We start from the raw sequence: 20,707 nt of genomic DNA, 5'->3' as shown, positions 1-20,707 counted from the left end.
CATGAATGTTGCTGATATAGCTAAGGATGAAGTTGAAATAGACCTCGGAGTCTTAATAGACTCAACACTCAACATATTCAACCAGAGTGGCAATTAACAAAGCTAATATAATATTGAACTTTATAGTCAAACATATTCTACTCTCATTGAAATAAATGCAGAGATATGGGTGCTCATGAGGTTTGGGTTTGGCAGCTCACATTAATAGGTATACTGTACAGGTATACTGTATACTGTACATAGGGTACTGAAGTTGCATGTTCAGCCATGAACTCATTGAATGGCGGTGCAGGCTAGAAGGGCCGAATGGCCTACTCCTGCACCTATTTTCTATGTTTCTATGTCTAACCATAAACAAATGTTGACAAACCAAAAGCTACTTGAAGCCCCACTGTGCTAGTGGATTGGTACATATTGTGATTGTTATGTATGAATAAAGAGTCTGACCAGATACTATGAGCTCAAAGTAAAGTGTGACCGTAGTCTTTTATTACAGGTCTCCAGAGTCCCTCTCCAGCCTGTGAGGCCTCCTTAAGTACAGGTGCTCCCAAGGGATTGTGGGACATAGGTAAAAAAAGGGATGAGGTCCTACGAAATGAATTTAAGGAGCTAGGAGCTAAATTAAAAAGTAGGACCTCAAAAGTAGTAATCTCGGGATTGCTACCAGTGCCACGTGCTAGTCAAAGTAGGAATCGCAGGATAGCTCAGATGAATACGTGGCTTGAGCAATGGTGCAGCAGGGAGGGATTCAAATTCCTGGGGCATTGGAACCGGTTCTGGGGGAGGTGGGACCAGTACAATCCGGACGGTCTGCACCTGGGCAGAATCGGAACCAATGTCCTCGGGGGAGTGTTTGCTAGTGCTGTTGGGGAGGAGTTAAACTAATATGGCAGGGGGATGGGAACCAATGCAGGGAGATAGAGGGAAACAAAAAGGAGGCAAAAGCAAAAGACAGAAAGGAGATGAGGAAAAGTGGAGGGCAGAGAAACCCAAGGCAAAGAACAAAAAGGGCCATTGTACAGCAAAATTCTAAAAGGACAGAGGGTGTTAAAAAAACAAGCCTGAAGGCTTTGTGTTTTAATGCAAGGAGTATCCGCAATAAGGTGGATGAATTAACTGTGCAAATAGATGTTAACAAATATGATGTGGTTGGGATTACGGAGACGTGGCTCCAGGATGATCAGGGCTGGGAACTCAACATACAGGGGTATTCAACATTCAGGAAGGATAGAATAAAAGGAAAAGGAGGTGGGGTAGCATTGCTGGTTAAGGAGGAGATTAAGGCAATAGTTCGGAAGGACATTAGCTTGGATGATGTGGAATCTGTATGGGTAGAGCTGCAGAACACCAAAGGGCAAAAAACGTTAGTGGGAGTTGTGTACAGATCTCCAAACAGTAGTAGTGATGTTGGGGAGGGTATCAAACATGAAATTAGGGGTGCGTGCAATAAAGGTGCAGCAGTTATAATGGGTGATGTTAATATGCACATAGATTGGGCTAACCAAACTGGAAGCAATACGGTGGAGGAGGATTTCCTGGAGTGCATAAGGGATGGTTTTTTAGACCAATATGTCGAGGAACCAACTAGGGGGGAGGCCATCTTAGACTGGGTGTTATGTAATGAGAGAGGATTAATTAGCAATCTCGTTGTGCGAGGCCCCTTGGGGAAGAGTGACCATAATATGGTGGAATTCTGCATTGGGATGGAGAATGAAACAGTTAATTCAGAGACCATGGTCCAGAACTTAAAGAAGGGTAACTTTGAAGGTATGAGGCGTGAATTAGCTGGGATGGATTGGCGAATGATACTTAAGGGGTTGACTGTGGATGGGCAATGGCAGACATTTAGAGACCGCATGGATGAACTACAACAATTGTACATTCCTGTCTGGCATAAAAATAAAAAAGGGAAGGTGGCTCAACCGTGGCTATCAAGGGAAATCAGGGATAGTATTAAAGCCAAGGAAGTGGCATACAAATTGGCCAGAAATAGCAACGAACCTGGGGACTGGGAGAAATTTAGAACTCAGCAGAGGAGGACAAAGGGTTTGATTAGGGCAGGGAAAATGGAGTATGAGAAGAAGCTTGCAGGGAACATTAAGACGGATTGCAAAAGTTTCTCTAGATATGTAAAGAGAAAAAGGTTAGTAAAGACAAACGTAGGTCCCCTGCAGTCAGAATCAGGGGAAGTCATAACGGGGAACAAAGAAATGGCGGACCAATTGAACAAGTACTTTGGTTCGGTATTCACGAAGGAGGACACGAACAACCTTCCGGTTATAAAAGGGGTCGGGGGGTCTAGTAAGGAGGAGGAACTGAGGGAAATCCTTATTAGCCGGGAAATTGTGTTGGGGAAATTGATGGGATTGAAGGCCGATAAATCCCCAGGGCCTGATGGACTGCATCCCAGAGTACTTAAGGAGGTGGCCTTGGAAATAGTGGATGCGTTGACAGTCATTTTCCAACATTCCATTGACTCTGGATCAGTTCCTATAGAGTGGAGGGTAGCCAATGTAACCCCACTTTTTAAAAAAGGAGGGAGAGAGAAAACAGGGAATTATAGACCGGTCAGCCTGACATCGGTAGTGGGTAAAATGATGGAATCAATTATTAAGGATGTCATAGCAGTGCATTTGGAAAGAGGTGACATGATAGGTCCAAGTCAGCATGGATTTGTGAAAGGGAGATCATGCTTGACAAATCTTCTGGAATTTTTTGAGGATGTTTCCAGTAGAGTGGACAAGGGAGAACCAGTTGATGTTGTATATTTGGACTTTCAGAAGGCATTCGACAAGGTCCCACACAAGAGATTGATGTGCAAAGTTAGAGCACATGGGATTGGGGGTAGTGTACTGACATGGATTGAGAACTGGTTGTCAGACAGGAAGCAAAGAGTAGGAGTAAATGGGTACTTTTCAGAATGGCAGGCAGTGACTAGTGGGGTACCGCAAGGTTCTGTGCTGGGGCCCCAGCTGTTTACACTGTACATTAATGATTTAGATGAGGGGATTAATTGTAGTATCTCCAAATTTGCGGATGACACTAAGTTGGGTGGCAGTGTGAGCTGCGAGGAGGATGCTGGGAGGCTGCAGAGCGACTTGGATCGGTTAGGTGAGTGGGCAAATGCATGGCAGATGAAGTATAATGTGGATAAATGTGAGGTTATCCACTTTGGTGGTAAAAACAGAGAGACAGACTATTATCTGAATGGTGACAGATTAGGAAAAGGGGAGGTGCAAAGAGACCTGGGTGTCATGGTACATCAATCATTGAAGGTTGGCATGCAGGTGCAGCAGGCGGTTAAGAAAGCAAATGGCATGTTGGCCTTCATAGCAAGGGGATTTGAGTACAGGGGCAGGGAGGTGTTGCTACAGTTGTACAGGGCATTGGTGAGGCCACACCTGGAGTATTGTGTACAGTTTTGGTCTCCTAACCTGAGGAAGGACATTCTTGCTATTGAGGGAGTGCAGCGAAGGTTCACCAGACTGATTCCCGGGATGGCGGGACTGACCTATCAAGAATGACTGGATCAACTGGGCTTGTATTCACTGGAGTTCAGAAGAATGAGAGGGGACCTCATAGAAACATATAAAATTCTGACGGGGTTAGACAGGTTAGATGCAGGAAGAATGTTCCCAATGTTGGGGAAGTCCAGAACCAGAGGTCACAGTCGAAGGATAAGGGGTAAGCCATTTAGGACCGAGATGCGGAGGAACTTCTTCACCCAGAAAGTGGTGAACCTGTGGAATTCTCTACCACAGAAAGTTGTTGAGGCCAATTCACTAAATATATTCAAAAAGGAGTTAGATGAAGTCCTTACTACTAGGGGGATCAAGGGGTATGGCGAGAAAGCAGGAATGGGGTACTGAAGTTGAATGTTCAGCCATGAACTCATTGAATGGCGGTGCAGGCTAGAAGGGCCGAATGGCCTACTCCTGCACCTATTTTCTATGTTTCTATGTTTCCAGGGGATGAGCCCTCTGGTGGTTACACAAGGTATTTACAGGTTTACATATATAACCGTGATTATGTTAATCCCTACAACAGCCTCAGCTACTGTTGTAATAATGGATATCAGCCAATAGAAATCATATTTATTAATTATTTTGATTTTATCCACCAGTTTTCTAACTTCCTTCCTAAAGGTGTTGTTTCCCAGTTGATACAGTTCTGAGAGTACTGGGTGTTCTTAAGAACTTGACTGAGGGGCCATCATTCATGGTGTGCCTTAATAGTGAGTGTCAACCAGCTATTCGCCCAAGAGGAGAGGGAGATCACTCTAAAATGTGCTCCTGTCCTCGCCCGCCATCCTCCATCATCATCTTGGCAGTCATTCGAAATCACTCTAAAACTAGAAGATTGGGAAAATTTTAAACAACAGCAAAGAATGACTAAGAAAGCAATAAAGAAAGGAAAGATAGATTACGAAAGTAAACTTGCGCAAAACATAAAAACAAATAGTAAAAGCTTTTACCAATATATAAAACGGAAGAGAATGATTAAAGTAAATGTTGGTCCCTTAGAAGATGAGAAGGGGGATTTAATAATAGAAAATGTGGAAATGGCTGAGACCGTAAACAATTATTTTGCTTCGATCGTCACAGTGGAAGATACAAAAACCATGTCAAAAATTGCTGGTCAATGGAATGTGGGAAGGGAGGACCTTGAGACAATCACTATCACTAGCTGGGTATGCTGGACAGGCTAATGGGACTCGAGGTAGACAAGTCCCCTGATCCTGATGAAATACATCCCAGGGTATTAAAAGAGATGGCGGAAGTTATAGCAGATGCATTCGTTATAATCTACCAAAATTCTCTGGACTCTGGGGAGGTACCAGCGGATTGGAAAGCAGCTAATGTAATGCCTCTGTTTTAAAAAAAAAAAAAGGGCCAGACAAAAGGCAGGTAACTATAGGCCGGTTAGTTTAACATCTGTAGTTGGGAAAATGCTTGAAGCTATCATTAAGGAAGTAATAGCGGGACACTTAGATAGGAATAGTGCAATCAAGGAGACGCAACATGGATTCATGAAGGGGAAATCATGTTTAACTAATTTACTGGAATTGTTTGAAGATATAACGAGCATGGTGGATAGAGGTGTACCGATGGATGTGGTGTATTTAGATTTCCAAAAGGCATTCGATAAGGTGCCACACAAAAGGTTACTGCAGAAGATAAAGGTATGCGGAGTCAGAGGAAATGTATTAGCATGGATAGAGAATTGGCTGGCTAACAGAAAGCAGAGAGTCGGGATAAATGGGTCAATTTCGGGTTGGAAATCGGTGGTTAGTGGTGTGCCACAGGGATCGGTGCTGGGACCACAACTGTTTACAATATACATAGATGACCTGGAAGAGGGGACAGAGTGTCGTGTAACAAAATTTGAAGATGACACAAAGATTAGTGGGAAAGCGGGTTGTGTAGAGGACACGGAGGCTGCAAAGAGATTTGGATAGGTTAAGCGAATGGGCTAAGGTTTGGCAGATGGAACACACTGTCGGAAAATGTGAGGTCATCCACCTTGGGGGGAAAAAAAAAACAGTAAAAGGGAATATTATTTGAATGGGGAGAAATTACAATGTGCTGCGGTGCAGAGGGACCTGGGGGTCCTTGTGCATGAAACTCTTTTTGGTCCTTGTGCATGAATCCCAAAAAAAAGTTAGTTTGCAGGTGCAGCAGGTAATCAGGAAGGCGAATGGAATGTTGGCCTTCATTGCGAGAGGGATGGAGTACAAAAGCAGGGAGGTCTTTCTGCAACTGTATAGGGTATTGGTGAGGCTGCACCTGGAGTACTGCGTGCAGTTTTGGTCACCTTACTTAAGGAAGGATATACTAGCTTTGGAGGGGGTACAGAGACGATTCACGAGGCTGATTCCGGAGATGAGGGGGTTACCTTATGATGATAGATTGAGTAGACTGGGTCTTTACTCGTTGGAGTTCAGAAGGATGAGGGGTGATCTTATAGAAACATTTAAAATAATGAAAGGGATAGACAAGATAGAGGCAGAGAGGTTTTTTCCATTGGTGGGGGAGACTAGAACTAGGGGGCACAGCCTCAAAATACGGGGGAGCCAATTTAAAACCGAGTTGAGAAGGAATTTCTTCTCCCAGAGGGTTGTGAACCTGTGGAATTTTCTGCCCAAGGAAGCAGCTGAGGCTAGCTCATTGAATGTATTCAAATCACAGATAGATAGATTTTTAACCAATAAAGGAATTAATGGTTATGGGGAGCAGGCGGGTAAGTGGAGCTGAGTCCACGGCCAGATCAACCATGATCTTGTTGAATGGCGGAGCAGGCCCGAGGGGCTAGATGGCCTACTCCTGCTCCTAATTCTTATGTTCTTATGTTCTAAAAGTGAGTTCTCAGGTGACTGTACAGTCCAATACGGGAATTCCTCAGATTAATTCTAGATTTGTCAAGCATGATTTCCCTTTCATAAATCCATGCTGACTTGGAGCAATCCGTCACTGCTTTCCAAATGCACTGCTATTTCAGCTTTAATAATTGATTCCAACATTTTCCCCACTGATATCAGGCTATAATTACCCGCTTTCTCTCTCCCTCCTTTCTTAAAAAATGATGTTACATTAGCTACCCTGCAGCCCATAGGAACTGATCCAGAGTCGATAGTCTGTTGGAAAATTATCTCCAATGCATCCACTATTTCTAGGGCCACTTCCTTAAGTAATCTGGGATATCGACTATCAGGCCCTGGGGATTTATCGGCCTTTAATCCCTTCAATTTCCCTAACACAATTCCCCGCCTAATAAGGATTTCCTTCAGTTCCGCCTTCTTACTTGACCCTCGGTCCCCTAGTAGTATTTCTGGAAGGTTATTTCTGTCTTCCTTCGTGAAGACAGAACCAAAGTACGTGTTCAATTGGTCTGCCATTTCTTTGTTCCCCGAAATTCACCCGAATCCGATTGCAAGGGACCTACGTTTGTCTTCACTAATCTTTTTTTCTTCACATATCTATAGAAGCTTTTGCAGTTGGTTTTTATATTTCCGGCAAGCTTCCTCTCATACTCTATTTTACCCCTCTTAATTAAACCCTTTGTCCTCCTCTGCTGAATTCTAAAATTCTCCCAGTCCTCCGGTTTGCTGCTTTTTCTAGCTAATTTGTATGCCTCTTCCTTGGAATTAATACTATCCTTAATTTCTTTGTTAGCCACGGTTGAGCCACCTTCCCCGTTTTATTTTTACTCCAGACAGGGATGTACAATTGCTGAAGTTCGTACTATGTGGGAATTCAGGGACGCTTCCGGTGTCCCTGACGACTACGTGTGCGGGAAGTGCATCCGCCTGCAGCTCCTGTCGGACCGCGTTGCGAAACTGGAGCAGCGGGTGGATTTACTCTGGAGCATCCACGATGCTGAGAATGACGTGAATAGCACGTTTAGTGAGTTGGTCTTACCGCAGGAGAAGGATACAGAGCCAGATAGGGAATGGAAGACTAACAGGAAGAGCAGTGCAAGGGTCCCCTGCGGTTATCCTCCTGTAAAACAGATATACCGCTTTGGGTACTGTTGAGGGGGATAACTCATCAGGGGAGAGCAGCAGCAGCCAAGTCCATGGTACCGTGCGTGGCTCTGCTGCACAGGAGGGCAGGATAAAGAGTGCGAGAGCAATAGTGATAGGGGATTCAATTGTAAGGGGTGTTTCTGCGGCTGCAACCGATACTCCAGGATGGTATGTTGCCTCCCTGGTGCAAGGGTCAAGGATGTCTCTGAGCGGGTGCAGGACATTCTGAAAAGGGAGGGTGAACAGCCAGTTGTCGTGGTGCATGTAGGTACCAACGATATAGGTAAAAAAATGGGATGAGGTCCTTCGAGACGAATTTAGGGAGCTAGGAGTTAAATTAAAAAGCAGGACCTCAAAGGTAGTAATCTCAGGATTGCTACCAGTGCCACGTGCTAGTCAGAGTAGGAATCGCAGGATAGCTCAGATGAATACGTGGCTTGAGCAGTGGTGCAGAAGGGAGGGATTCAAATTCCTGGGACATTGGAACCGGTTCTGGGGGAGGTGGGACGAGTACAAACCGGACGATCTCCACCTGGGCAGGACCGGAACCAATGCCCTAAGGGGAGTGTTTGCTAGTGCTGTTTGGGAGGAGTCGAACCAGAGTCGATAGACTGTTGGAAAATCATCACCAGTGCATCCACTATTTCACCCGAATCCGATTGCAAGGGACCTAGGTTTGTCTTCACTAATCTTTTTTTCTTCACAAGTCTATAGAATCTTCTGCAGTCAGTTTTTATGTTCCCAGCAAGCTTCCTCTCATACTCTATACATCTATTGCAGCTTTTATGCTGTGTTCTATAAACTTTAGAAAATGTACAGGGCAGATATTGATGTGAGAGCGAGAGAGAGAGAGAGACATGGATTTGGAGATCAGATCCTTTACTTTTTTTTGTTCAATTTTGTTTTTTTTGTAGTAAGCAAAAGGCTAGAATCTATTATTAGGGAAGAGGTAACAGAGCACTTTGAAAATCGTAATATGATTAAGCAGAATCAAAATGATTTTATGAAAGGGTAATAGTGTTTGACAAATTTGTTAATTTTTTGAAGATGTAACTAGTAGGATGGATAATGGGAACCAGTGGATGTGTAGTGCATTTGGATTTTCAAAATGCATTTGATAAGATGCCACACAAGTTATTACACAAAATTAGGACTCATGGGATTGGGGCTAATATATTAGCATGGATTGGTTAATGGACAGAAAACAGAGTATGAATAAACGGGACTTTTTTAGGTTGGCAGGCTGTAACTAGCGGGGTACTGCGAGGATCAGTGCTTGGGCCTCAGCTATTTACAATCTATGGGCCCAAGTTTCCACATGATTCGCGCTTGATTTTTAGGAGCAACTGGTGGAGAATGGACTATTTTAGAAATCGCAATTCTCCACATTTTTTTTTCTGCAGTTCTAGTCAGGTAGAACAGTTCTAGTTTAGAACAGAATTTTTTCTTCAAAAGTGTCCGGCCACTGACGCCTGATTTTAAAGTTTCCACAGTGAAAATGTACTCCAAACTGAAGTAGAATGGAGCCAGTGAAGATTTTTGTAGAACTGAAAAAACCTGTTCTACACATTAAAAAAATCAGGCGCAGGTTACAAATTAGGCGTCCAGAACGAGGTGGGGGGGAAGGGAACTCATTAAATTCGACAATAAATCCTTATTTATACTTCTACAAATATTATACAAATAAATCCAACCTGAATAAACATTTATAAGCCAAGAAAAGATTAAATAAACCATCTTCCTACCTGTGTGAAAGTGCTTCAGCCAGGGAGAATGCTGCAGCCGTTCGTGCCACTGAGAGGGAGAGGGAGAGGGAGAGGGAGAGGGAGAGGGAGACTCGGGTTGGGGGGGGGGGGGAGGAGCAGGTCTCGGGGGGCGGGGGGGGGGTGGAGGAGCGGGTGTTGGGTCTCGGGGCGGGGGTCGGGTCGGCGGGGGAGCGGGTGTCGGGTCGGGTCTGATTGGCGGGGGGGGAAGCGGGTGTCGGGTCGGGTCTGGTCGGCGGGGGGGGGGGGGGTGGGGAGCGGGTGTCGGGTCTTGTCGGGGGCGGGGAGCAGGAGCTGGCCGTGGGAGGAGCCGCCTTCACGCAGCCCCAGTGAGGCCATTCAGCCAGGGCTAGGGGCTGCGTGCTTCGGGCCCCTCCCACACAGTTCGGCGCCTGGAGCTACTGCACTTGCATGCCGACTGTAGCGCGCATGTGCAGAGGTCCCGGCACTGTTTTCAGCGCCGGGACCTGGCTCCGCCCCCCCCCCCCCACAGCTCGTGCTGGCTGCGCCGAGAGCCAGAGGACCTGTAAATAGGTGGAGAATACCGAGGATTTTTTTAGGCGCGAAAAACGGGCGCCCAGCTCGGAGGGGCGCCCGTTTTTTTTTCTTGTGGAAACTTGGGCCCTATATTAGTGACTTAGATGAAGGGACTGAGTGTAACGTATCCAAATTTGCTGATGATACAAAGTTACATGTGATAGTAACCTGTGAGGAGGATGCAACGAAGCTGCAGAGAGATATAGACAGGTTGACTGAGTGGGCAAGACCATAGCAAATGGAATACAATGTGGGGAAGTGTGAAGTTATCCACGTTGGTTCGGAAAACAAAAAAGCAGAATATTTTTTAAATGGTGAGAGACTGGGAAATGTTTGCATTCAGCGGGATTTGGGTGTCCTTGTACATGAATCACAAAGTTAACGTGCGGGTACAGCAAGCGATTAGGAAAGCAAATGGTATGTTAGCTTTTGTTACAAAGGGATTAGAGTATAAGAGTAAAGGGGGCCGAAATTGGCCACCGCTGGAAATGGGGTGCACCTACCCTGTTTCTGATGATTTTACTGGCGCGGTAGATGTGGTGGCCTCTTGAGCGAAATTCCGCTCTTTGGCATTTTGTTTTCCCCGGACGTTGATCATAATGAGGGCGGAAGTGGGGCGGTAAGCAGAAGTTTGCAGTCTAGAGGGGCGGAAGTTGGGGGCAAGTGTAGTGGCCGCCACTGTCAGTCATCAGCGTAGCACTAATGATGTCATCGCTGCGCCGCGTCACCACAGCTCTCCCCTTTGTGCAATTTTTTAAAGTTTGTTCCACTGGGCCAGCAGGGAGGGTTTCGACCAGGCCAGCGGTGTGGCACCCAAGAGGAGGTGCCAAGCTGCCTGTTGGCGGCCCAGCTGAACCCGGGGGCATAATTCTCAGACCGACATGGCAGTCGGCTTGCAAAAAAAAACATGCTGGCAGCAGCAGTAGGTCCTCCCCTTAATGGGAGCCGCACCGTCATTTTACAAGGACTACAACCTCACTGCACCAGCAGAAAAAAGCAACTTTTGGCACTGCGCGGCAGGAGCAAGATTTTTTCGGAGGGGGGAACATCGGCGGTGTGTGCTCTGGTGACTTACTTGGGATGGATCGGCAGCAGCGGAGCAGTAGTGGAGGGAGCGGGTCACCGCCGGGATACTGCAGGAGTGGAATTTTCAAAATGGCGGCCATTACACAAAAAATCGGCGGCCATTGCATTGTGTGGCCGCTGATTTCCGGCAGTAACAGGCATTCAGGGAAAGGGCAATTTCGGCCCCAAGAAGTCTTACTACAATTATACAGGGCATTGGTGAGGCGATACCTGAAGTAGTGCCTAAGGAAAGACATACTTGCTTTGCAGGGAGTGCAACAAAGGTTCACTAGACTGGTTCCTGGGATGAGGGAATTTCCCTATGAGGAGAGATTGAGTAGACTAGGCCTATATTCCCTCGAGTTTAGAAGAATGAGAGATGATCTAATTGAACCATATAAAATTCTTAAGGGGCTTGACAGGATTAAAGCTGAGAAAATGTTTCCCCTGGCTGGGAATCTAAAACACGGGGTCACAGTCTCAGAATAAGGGGTCGGCCATTTAGGACTGAGATGAGGAAAAATTTCTTCACTCAGAGTGGTGAATCTTTGCAATTCTCTACCCCAGAGGGCTGTGGAGGCTGAGTTGTTGAGTATATTGAAGACATAGGTCGATTTTAAATTTTGGGGAATTAAGGGATATGGTGATAATGCGGGAAGGCGGAGTTAAGGTAGAAGATCTGCCATGATCTTGTGGAATGGCGGAGCAGGCTCGAAGGGCCAAATGGCCTACTCCAGCTCCTAATTCTTATGTTCGAGTTAATTACTTCTACCTGTGAGATAGAAGTTATAATTTCTAACACCCATGAGACATGGGGAAAGAGGGACAGAAAGATTCAAATGGAGAGAGAATTTCTTCACTTTTAACTTTAAAAAAAAAAGCTGCATTTTAAAAACAATCAAAGCTGCTTTGAGGAAAACTGATAGGAACGAGGGAAGAGGGGAAGATTGAAAGAAGTTGAGGACGAAAGAATCGCTGCCCTCTCGCTACTTCGCTTTGAGGAGTGAATGTGAGGGGTGTGGCTGATAGGTTAACGATGAGATAGTGTTAGTGGAGTGAGGAGGAGGGCATTTCAGAGGAGTTGAGCGGGTGGTTCAGAGGGGAAGAGTTAGGTTAGTAATGGGAATGAGTGAATGGTAGGAGGGGTAGTGGGTAGATGAATGAAAGTGAGAGAAAATATGAGTGATTTGGGAACGGTTTGGAAGGCAAGTCACATTTTCCCCAAGCTCCACCACAAACGGTGACGTATCATATTGCCTACAGCCTTCTACCAAAAGGAAAGAAGAAATTGGCTGAGGGAAGCAGAAGAGGACAAGGACAGAAGCAAACAGAGTTAAGAGAGAAAGTGAAAGTCGGAAGTAGAAGAGGAGAGACATCGAGAAACAGCAGAGACAGATCCTATTCTCCAACTTAACATGTGCAATGCCATGGGAGATCAATGAATATATTATTAACATCCGTTTGTTGTGCCATCTTTAGGAATGTAAGAACAGAAGCCATTCAGCCTCTCAAGCCTGTTCCAAGATTCAATTAGATCATGACTGATCTGTATCTTCACTCCATCTACCAATCTTTAAAAGCCTTGCCTAACATAAATCTCAATTTTGAAATTAAAGTTGACCCCAAGCCTCAACAGCTTTTTGGGGAGAGAGTTCCAGATTTCCGCTACTTTCTGTGAAGCTGCTTTCTTGCATTACTTCTGAATGGCCTATTTAAGGTTGTGGGTTCAAGTCCCAGTCCAGGAACTTGAGCACAAAACAAATCTAGACTGACACTCCAGTGCAGTACTGAGTGAGCACTGAACTGTCGGAGGTGCTGTCTTTTGGATGAGGCGTTAAACCGAGGCCCCGTCTACACGCTCATGTGGACGTAAAAGATACCATGGCACTATTTAGAAGAAGACAGGGGAGTTATCCCCGGCCTTCTGGCCAATATTTATCCCTCAATCAACAATACAAAAAAACAAATCATCTGGTTATGATCACATTGGTGTTTGTGGGAGCTTGCTTGTGTGCAAATTGGCTGCCGCGTTTCCTGCATTACAACAGTGACTCCAAAAGTACTTTATTGGCTGTAAAGCACTTTGAGACGTCCGGTGGCTGAATAAATTTGAAGTTTTTTTTCTTAAGGTTATGTCCCCTTTTTCTAGACTCCCCCACCAGAGGAAATAGAGAACCCCTAAATCTCTCTGCTCCTTCACAGTTCCTAACTTCTTGCGATTTATAAAATATTCTGATCTATTATTCTTGGGTTCAAAATAGATCACATCACACTTTCCCACATTGAACTCCATCTGCCAGTTTTGGCCACTCACTTAATCTATCAATGTCCCTTTGCAACGTCCTGCTCCCATCTACATTACTTACTGTACCACCTAACTTAATGTCATCAGCATACTTTGATATATGGCTCTCTATTTTATCATCCAAGTCATTTATAAATATAGTGAAAATCTGAGTCCTCATGGGACACCAGTAGTCAAATCCTGCCAATTTGAGCATATGCCCATTATCCCTACTCCGTCTCCTAACTCCTAACCAGTTCCCTATTCAAGCCAATAGGTTGCCTTTCCATTCAAACTGCTTGTAGTACCTATGGGTAGCATTGTAATATCTTGGTGCACTTCTGTGAGGTGATTGGATGTCATAAAACTGCTGTGAAACTATGCAATTCCCCGACTAAAGAGCTTTGTTTTAAAACAAATGGGTTTGAGCCTGCCTACATTTGTACACTCTGGCCACCAGGTGTTGCTGTGGAGCAGAATTTCTGAGCTTTCTCTTCACCTGATGCCATCTTGATTTTACTTTTTAAAAAACTGCTCAAGTAAGTAATTCAATGATATAATTTTAAATCGCATGTTTGATTTGAAAATATTTGCAGTTTTACTTTATGCGTTCTTGTCCCCTCCACCCTTTTGGACTAGTGAGGGTCCCACTTCATGGCCTACTCTGGCTTTCTCCTCTCCCATTCTGCCTCTCTCTGCACCCCATTCTACTCTCCCCTAGCCCCTTTCCCACCTACTCTGCTCTAGATTCCTATTAGAACTTCCTTTTGCTTCCAGTTCTTTGTCATCCCTGGTCCAGTTATCCCTTGCCCTGTCATTGATTTATTTGTTCCAAGAATGTTTATTTAAATTTGTTCCCAGGAGAGAAATGACTGAGAATTGTATTCACATATAAAGTTGCAGTGTTGTTTTAATGAAACAAGAATCCACTTCTAAATGTGGAAATGTATTTAAAAATATTTTTTCTCTGACAATACATGACCATTTTTGGAGGAGGAAGGTTAGGTCCAAACTTTTGTTTTCATTCCTCAGACCAGCCTTGATCAAACTAAATAACTGGTGTATGCATTGTCAAACCTTATAAGCTTGTGGAAAATTCAGATTTAAAAAAAATTCGTTCATGGGATGTGGGTGTCACTAGCAAGGCCGGCATTTATTGCCCATCCCTAATTGCCCTTGAGAAGGTGGTGCTGAGCCGCCGCCTTGAACCTGTGGTGAAGGTACTCCTGTTGGGTAGGGAGATCCAGGATGGTGACCCAGCGACGATGAAGGAACAGAAGTATATTTCCAAGTCAGGATGGTGTGAGACTTAGAGGGGAACTTGGAGGTGGTGGTGTTCCCATACACCTGCTGCTCTTGTGCTTCTAATTGGTAGAGGTAGTGGATTTTAACTCCTTGTACTACTCAAAACAACAGGGCCATCTCACAAGATAATATTTGTAATTATAAGGAGACATTGTAGTCTGAAAATATAGTTCCCTTCTCAAGAACACTTGTATTAGAATTAGAAAGGTGTGTCTCAATGTTCTGTAGTTATTTTTCAGGACAAAATCATTATTACTCACCAAACTAGGTAACACTTGGAGAAATCTCTTTTTTTCTTTTTGAGATTGACAATGAAAACGATAGGGTTGAGGCAGGAGGTGGGATCCTAGCTTGAGTCCTGATGTTTGCTTGCTGCTGCTGAAAATTAATTGAAAATCTCAATAACTATCATTTCCTCATCGAAAGACTCCGAAGTAAGTGGGGGAAAAATTTTGATTTGTGAAATATCTGTAGAGCGCACTGAAACTGGCAGGAATTAACCCTAATCTTAAAACCTTTTTTTTTCTGTGTTGTTAACATGATAGCTCGCCAACTGCACTCCCACAAGGGAGTGAGAACCAACATTATTTGTGTTTTTTTTCCTGTTTTCATATAAACTGATTAAGGTCACATATTCAGAATGTTTTCTATGATCTCTGTGGGTGAGACAGAGTAGCTGTGGGGCAACTTTCTGTTGGGAGGAAAGAAAGTGCTGATGAAAATGACCTTTATAAAAAATGGTTATTCAGCTTTTTGTTAGGATATGGAAGTAATAAGGATTTCAATAAGAAAAGAAAACTTGCGTTTGCACTCCCCCTTTCACATCCTCTGTAATTCCAAAGCACATCACAACCAAGGAATCTCTTTCGAATTGTAATCACTGTTTTATCGGCCTTTGTGACGGCCAATTTCTGCACAGTAAAGCCCCACAAGTAGCCAATGAAATTAATGAGCAGTTAATCTGTTTTAGTGGTATTGTTTGAGGGAGGAATGTTGGCCAGACTACCAGGAAACCTCTCTGCTCTTCGAATAGGCCATGGGAACTTTTGTGTCCACCTGAACAGACAGGGCCTTGGTTAAACTGGGCTCTTTTGAAAGCCAATGATAAAGAAATTTAAGCAGCATTGAAAACTGTCCCGAAATGGGCGTTGCAAAGCGAATGCGTGCCCAAAGACATAGGCCCAAGGCTTTCTGGAAATTGGGCTTTAGGTCACAACTCCATAAAACTAGTGAGCTGCGGATGCTAATTAGATGTCCTGATACACTTTGCCAGTTGGAGCCAGCTGCAGGTAGTTCCTGGGGGAGGCGAGCCTGGGGCGTCAGTGACCCACAGTACTGCTGTGGAGCTAGATGTAACTTTTTCTGCTCCTCCTAGTTCCAAGTTTTTTTTCCCAAATAAGTAACTTACATTTTCATTGGAGGCCTCCAGTAAATCCTTTAAGGGCTGTTGGTTAGGCTGATCTGATCTGCTGAGTTTATGCTGAATTTGGGAGTAGGTCCTAAACTGTTAGGACTCTGATTAGCATATTCAAGGGTCCCAACGTCTGTCTCATGCTGGTCTCCTGCACACTTGAAAGTCATCGGTTGGCAGCTGCTACACCTCCGGGGGAAATCAGGCAGAAGAGAAACTGGTCATCCCGCCCTGAATGCTAAATATGCGCTGGAAAAAATGATTTCTCCCCCAACGTCTCCCAGCAGCTATGCACTTTCCAGCAGAAGCCCTGGATAACTGCCAGTGATGGGAGGCTATGCTGACTTTAATGCACCTCCTTCCTCAGCCAGTAGCTGCGTGGTGAATTATAGTATCACAAGTGCTACCCAGGCTGAGATCAGGAATCCAAAGATGGGGCCTTTATGATTTGCATGGCTCTGATCGAGAAATTTAAAAATAGGGATGCCAGTGCAAGGTGCCCCTGTGTGGTTGGTAAGGTGAAGATTATATGTCAGATATTGCTCATAGTCATGGATTTCAAAGCATTTTAAGGAGTCTCCAATGTGATCAGGTCAAATGGGAACACCTGCCACTATACTTACTTTGTTCAGTTACTGAGATGGTGTCCAATAGGCCAGTTATACAGTGCCTTGGCATAGAAGTGAAGCCATTTCAGCTGCACATCGATGTAATTCTGGAGTGAAGTCACCCAAATGTCACTTCGGCAAACTGTGAAATCACTTTCTAGGAGTTAATCGCACATCTTCAGTTTCTCACAGGCTAAAGTGTAACACATTATGGGGATAGTGCAGGCAAGTGGAGTTGAGACAGCCATGATCTTATTGAATGGTGGAGCAGGATCGAGGGGCCAAATGTGTTCCTCCTGCTCCTATTTCTTATGTTCTCACATTTAATTTTTGATCTTTTAATTTTAGTACAGCTCCTTTCTCGATGTTGGGGAAGTCCAGAACCAGGGGACACAGTCTAAGGATAAGGGATAGGCCATTTAGGACTGAGATGAGGAGAAACTTCTTCACTCAGAGAATTGTTAACCTGTGGAATTCCCTACCGCAGAGAGTTGTTGATGCCAGTTCATTGGATATATTCAAGAGGGAGTTAGATATGACCCTTACGGCTAAAGGGATCAAGGAGTATGGAGAGAAAGCAGGAAAGGGGTACTGAGGTGAATGATCAGCCATGATCTTATTGAATGGTGGTGCAGGCTCGAAGGGCCGAATGGCCTTCTCCTGCACCTATTTTCTATGTTTCTATGTTTTCCCCTCGCAGACCCAGCAGTATAATTCAAGTTGGCTGGCACTGTTACTTTTTAAAAAGTACTGGAATCAAACTGGAAATGATATCATGACAACAATTATGGTTCCAACCTGTAACATACTACTGCCCATGAATTATTTTGTATCTAACATCCAGTAGGCTGTGCATTATTTTTGTATATGCTGAAGTGTTTACATACATTGTCCTGTATGTCACACACTACATCTTGTGCAACATACAACAGCCTGTGCATTATAAGAACATAAGAAATAGGAACAGGAGTTGGCCATTTGGTCCCTTGAGCCTGCTCCGCCATTTAATAAGATTATGGCTGATCTGATCTTGGGTTCAGCTCCACCTCCCTGACTGCTCCCCATAACACTTCACTCCCTTATTGCTCAAAAATCTGTCTATCTCCACCTTAAATATATTTAATGACCCAGCCTCCACAGCTCTCTGGGGCAGAGAATTCCACAGATTTAAGACCCTCTGAGAGAAGAAATTCCTTCTCATCTCAGTTCTAAATGGACGACCCCTAATTCTGAAACTATGCCTCCTAATTCTAGATTTCCCCACGAGGGTAAACATCCTCTCAGTATCTTGTATGTTTCAATAAGATCACCTCTCATTCTTCTGAACTCCAATGAGTATAGGCCCAACCTTCCTTCATAAGTCAACCCCTTCATCTCAGGAATCAGTGAACCTTCTCTGAACTGCCTCCAATGCAAGTATATATCCTTCCTTAAATACAGAGACCAAAATTGTACGCAGTACTCCAGGTGTGGACTCACCAATACCCCGTACAGTTGTAGCAGCCTTCCCTGCTTTTATACTCTATTCCCCTTGCAATAAAAGCCAACATTCCATTTGCCTTCCTGATCACTTGCTATACCTGCATACTATGTGTGTTTCATGCATGTATGTAACGCACTGCACCTTGTACACCATTATCCTATATGCAGCATACAATAACCTATGCATTAGTCTGTGTGTAACATGCAGCATGCATGCTTTCCTGTATATAAAACTCTGTTTCTGTTCTATGTGTTAACATTTGTATATTGTTTCTGTAGCCCTCTAGTTTCAACTCGAGTCTTCAATTTGTGGTAAACTTTCTTTGATTTGAATCTTAATTATTAGTGTTTGATGTAAATGAAGGCAATGGTTTCCTTTTTTCTTTCTTTTAAAAGCTTTTTTTTTAAACATTTGAATTTTAGAAGCATCATGTGGCTGACGTCCGGTTCTATGCTGTACTCGTGTGCCATTGGACAATGCGCATATCTGACCTTTTTTTTTTCAATGGAATTGGAACAAAACCTCCAATTGAGAAAAGTGCTCTGTGTTAGATTCCTCAGTAGAACAATGCGACCATTGCGAAGATTCAGAATACTAGTATATTCTATTGTGCTTGGTGGTGAGTGGATGTCTTGGCATGGTCCAATAATATAGGATTGTTTCTATTTGTTTAAGGTCCAGTGCAGACGAGAAAAATCCACAGCCAGTGAAGTGGGTTGAAAGGAAGATCTGCGACTATGCAGTGTTATTTCTTCTCTTTTAATGTGTGAAGGTAAGTTGTGTTTGTTTGTCTCTTATTGGCACCTGGATAAGGTGTAAATTATATTATGATGCAATGTTGTGAATAATTCTCAGATATGTGAGTGCCAATTGATAATTGTTCGGAATGCTATGTTTGGCAAATTGTTTCTAAGAAAATACTCAAATCTTATTAGTGTAGGTGTGATTGAGAGATAAGTAGGATTGAACAATAAATGATTTGACCTTTCCATGCTAAATGCAGTATTGTGCTTGGTAATTTTTTAAACTTATTGTGCCACTGAAATATTGGTATGCAAAAGGTCTGTCAGCACAAGCAGGCATTTTATGTCTCAACTTTACCTTGTGTATAAAGATAAGCAAACAGTACTACAAGCTTTGGATACGAATTTGCACTGAGAAATGGAGGAAGCTCCAGTATCATACAAAAGAGTCAACAACTTATAAATAAGGCTGGAATTTAAAGAAAAAATTTTTCTTGCGATGTGGGACGTGCTGGTATCCCTAGTTTTTTTTTGTTCATGGGATGTGGGTGTCGCTGGCAAGGCCTGCATTTATTGCCCATCCCTCATCGCCCTTGAGAAGATGGTGCTGAGCGGCCTTGAACAACTGCAGTCCGTGTGATGAAGGTACTCCCACAGTGCTGACTTTGTTTAGCGGTTTGGTACAACTGAGTGGCTTACTCAGCTATTTCAGAGGGCAGTTCAGAATCAGCCTTACAGTGTGGGATTAGAGTCAGACCAGGTAGAGGTTTCCTTTTCCTGAAGAATATTGGTGAACTAGTCGGGTTTTTACAACAATCTGGCAGCTTTCGTGATCATTTTCTGGTGCTAACACCACATTACCAGATGTATTCAATTAAATTTCACAAAGTGCCATGGTGAAATTTAAACACAGTCTTTGGGTTGCTGGTCCAGTTCCATAACCACTAGGTTACTGTACCCATAAATTTAGAGGAAAGAATTGCCACTATGTATAGTGACGTGGTAAATACGTTCATGTAGATTTCTTGTTGGTATTTCTAGTGAAATTGTATTGAAGTTCAAACTAGTAATTTTTCTCCATCATTTCTTCAGCCCTCTGGTAAACCTGACACCACTCACAGCAACTTTGCAGCTATACAGAGTAAGTGGGTCTTCATCAAAAGCCCAGTCTCACATACTTTAAGATACTATTAACACTATATAGCCAGGATCTTCCTCTTCAGAGTGCCCACTGTGCCGAGAATTTTTATATTGAGATATTCCACACCAGATTGTTCGTCCACCAGTTTTAATGGTTGGAAAATCATAGGCCAGGGTGAAAGATTTCCCAAAGTGCTCTCCAGGTAAACACCGGGAGGGCTGCAGCAGGAAAATCATGGTCTATGTGTTTGATATATATTGTTTGAGGTGGGACATGGTTGTCATGATTCAGGCATGCTTCAGATACCATTATCTCGTGCTCAGCACAAAAGTCTGCTTCCACAGGCAGGCAGGTCAGTGTTGCCTATGAACCAAAGCATGACAATATCTGTGAAGAAATCACGAATAACTGGCCACAGGATGAACCTTTTTGCCAATGTGTTACACATTGGTAATAATAGAGGTTATCACTGTCTGTTCCTCAATGACAGACAGGTAAAGACCATCTGATCCATCGAGCCTGTTCCATACAACTTATACTCCACCACACCCGAAACCATGTGATCTCCTGGGAGAGGCAAAAAAACAGGTTTAAAAAATCCAGGCCAATTTGGGAAAAATGACTGTTAGGCAAATAATATACAAACAGACTGAAAGGTAATTTTTTCTCTCCTTTGTGCATCGGCAATCCTCAGTACCTGAGTGTAAAGCAGAAGAAAATGGGTCAGAGACCAGGTCTCTGCTCACTGTGTCGCCGTAGAATTTCTTGGGAAATCTCAAGGGGTGTCATGGAGCAGTTAGGCTCCAAGTTGATGTAGCCATGCAAATGAGGCAGAAAGAACG

At 43.9% G+C, this 20,707-nt stretch overlaps 1 protein-coding gene across 4 annotated transcripts in view; it reads left to right on the top strand.

Annotated features, from left to right (window-relative positions):
* The window catches only part of gjc2 (gap junction protein gamma 2), a 294,735-nt gene that overhangs the window by 19,670 nt on the left and 254,358 nt on the right, over positions 1 to 20,707 (top strand). For 3 of the 4 annotated variants that reach the window (XR_011593404.1, XM_070881719.1, XM_070881720.1), the window contains exon 2: positions 18,657 to 18,753. The gene's annotated coding sequence lies outside the window, so the exon portion shown is untranslated. Of the gene's footprint in view, positions 1 to 18,656; positions 18,754 to 19,816; positions 19,866 to 20,707 lie in introns of all 4 variants that reach the window. The other variant, XM_070881722.1, reaches the window with a different exon arrangement.

Source organism: Pristiophorus japonicus, chromosome 5 (assembly GCF_044704955.1).
Source record: "Pristiophorus japonicus isolate sPriJap1 chromosome 5, sPriJap1.hap1, whole genome shotgun sequence".
In the NCBI taxonomy this organism is placed as follows: Eukaryota; Metazoa; Chordata; class Chondrichthyes; family Pristiophoridae; genus Pristiophorus; species Pristiophorus japonicus.
The sequence above is the reverse complement of the archived record's forward strand: the minus strand, read 5'-3'. Positions and strand labels throughout refer to the sequence as shown.